The following is a 2,764-nucleotide window of genomic DNA, read 5'->3' as shown; positions in this document are numbered from 1 at the left end:
CAATATTTTTTTTTAGGTAATAAAATATTTAACAATAAGGAACAATGAATATAATTTGAATTGATTCAAAATTCACAATAAACACATTACGGAAGATTATCCACTACAAAGCCAATGGGAGGGGATCTGACGAAATGCTGAAACGAAAATTCAAACGCCGTCCGCCACGACAGTCCCGACCAAGTAGAAATCCCTACCCAAAATCAATGTAGCAGTGCTGATCACTTATGTGGATCTGAAGGCAACGGATGTCGGAATAAAGGACCAAGTGGTAACCACGAACACGGTCAACCCTAGGAGCCGATTTATTGTCACGTCTTCGACAATTACATTGAGCGACATGGATTTGGACGTGGCCAAGAGGCGTGCGAGCTTTTACGCTGCAAGTCGACTGACCAAAGCGTATTGTTCCATGCCAAATATCATATTGATGACACCCGAAACGGCAATCCAAGTACCGTCCGCCATGATTAGTCCCAACGGAGCTGAAGACCCCGACAAGACTCAATGTTGCGATGCCGGCCACCTATGTGAAACTGCAGGATACAGATGCTGCAATAATGGACCGGGTGGTAAGCACGGTAAAAACCTATAAGAGCCGGTCATTTTGGAAACGTACTAAAAAATTCTTCAGGCGATTATTGTGCTGCACGTAGTTCCGAGCAATTATTGCTGTTGTGCCGTCTACTATACCGTATAGGTACAATCTACAACAATTATTTCTATGCTCTGTCGAAGGTGTATATGTATAAAATTTATGAAATTTATAAAATTTAGTAAAATGAAATGTTCAAATAATAATTTGTGTCAGCTACACATTATTAAATTATTTATGTAAGAGGTATATTATTATGTATAGGTTAAACTTTTGATAAATATTCCTGTATATGTAAAAATATTGTGAATAGTTATTTCGTTATTTTTTGTAACTGCTTTGAAAAAAATTTACATGAGTGACTTGAAATTGAATTTTATCTTTTTGACCGAAGAACAAAAATTGTTATTTTTTGATTTAATAATATTAATATTTTTTAAGTTCCATTAAAACTTATACGAAATTTTGTATCAAATTTTCAAGTCTAAGGTGGTTAAAGTTAAAAAATCTTGCAAATTTTTGTAAATTTTACGAATTTCGTAAAAATTTGAAATTTAAACGCTATCCAAAAAAATTAATTAAGTATTTTTAATATTTTGTAATTTCTGTAGGAGCAACTTATGAGGTACTTTGTATTTCACTAAAAATGTTATTATGCTTAAAACAAATAAAAAATAACATTATGATAACTTAACTGTCTTAACTATTTAATTTAAAACGGGAGACTCAATTTAAAACTGACTTTTTTATTATTATCTCTATTTATTACTGACTGGTTGTGTACAACAATGTACATGACAAACAATTTCAAAAAAACCTTAACATAATTCATTAAATAACAATTACATAATAATTATATAATAAGCATAACAAAATAAATAAAAAAAACTGTTAAAACATAAGTAATGTCATATATAAATAAAAAAACAATCAATAATCAATGAATGATTATTTTTTTTATCGATTGGTCGATATTAATCGATTTAATCGAAATAATAACAAAGATATTGTAAAATCACTGATATAACCGCGCAGGCCTATTAATATCTGATAACAATATTTTTATTTGAAATTTATATTATTTATATTTAAATATTAATCGTCATTCAAAACCTCGATATCAGCTCTCGGCAGTCAGCAGCCCAGTGTGCAAAGTCATATTCTATAGATATTCAAGCGATGTTTCATGGTAACATGGAACATCACATTTTAAGTTGAAATCACGTAATTGTAATATGTATGCGATTGCTAATGCTCATAACTGCTGTCATTCAGAAAATATTGCTTATCTGATAGATAGAAATATCGTAGTAACATTTTAAATCTAATGTGTTCAAGTAATGTGTGTGTAACATCAAAAATCACATACATATAATGTTATGTTGACACATTATCCCACTGTGCTATATAATGTTTCATAAACATTTCAAATCAACTTGTAACTTTTATTAGATGTTACATAGATGTTATTATTTGTCATAAAATATGAAACTAATTATTTTAAAACGAAAAAAAAATAACAAAAGTAATACACCCCAGAGGGATTTGAACCTCTTCAGCCGGGGATTGTTATTTTACCTACCTAATGTCCTATGCCTTACACCTACTATCCTACACCTAACCGATAGATATTGAAGTATAATTGTTGTATATAACACTTAGTGTTTTCACAGTCGAGTTATAACAGCAAAGATTAAGAACTGTTTCAAGTCATCCGTCAGGCGTCAGTATTGTTGTAATGAAAAGTTATACAATAGAATAAAGAGTAAGATAGGTTACTCTATATTATTATGTGGAAATAACATGGCATATTAATATTAATTAATTTTAATTAGTAATATTTTTACTTTAAGTAGGTACCTATTAGTAAAATAACATGATTCAAAACTATACATTTCTTTTTTTTCTAATACTTTATAGAGGAAAGAAAATTAGACATATCTACATTATGTGAACAAAATTACTAATTACCTACTTACTTAACATATGAACCATAATAACCGTATTTGTCGTCATCATCGTACAGCATAATATCACATTACATTTTTAAAGTAGAAAATAGACACTTAACTAAAGGGCACCTAAATGCTACTTTTCTTTTGTTAAGCATAACCTCAAATGGCCCAAACATAACACAAATATTACAAGTTTTTATCAAATACAAATACC

This window comes from Acyrthosiphon pisum, chromosome A3, assembly GCF_005508785.2.
Source record: "Acyrthosiphon pisum isolate AL4f chromosome A3, pea_aphid_22Mar2018_4r6ur, whole genome shotgun sequence".
In the NCBI taxonomy this organism is placed as follows: Eukaryota; Metazoa; Arthropoda; class Insecta; order Hemiptera; family Aphididae; genus Acyrthosiphon; species Acyrthosiphon pisum.
This window is presented reverse-complemented; position numbering follows the sequence as displayed.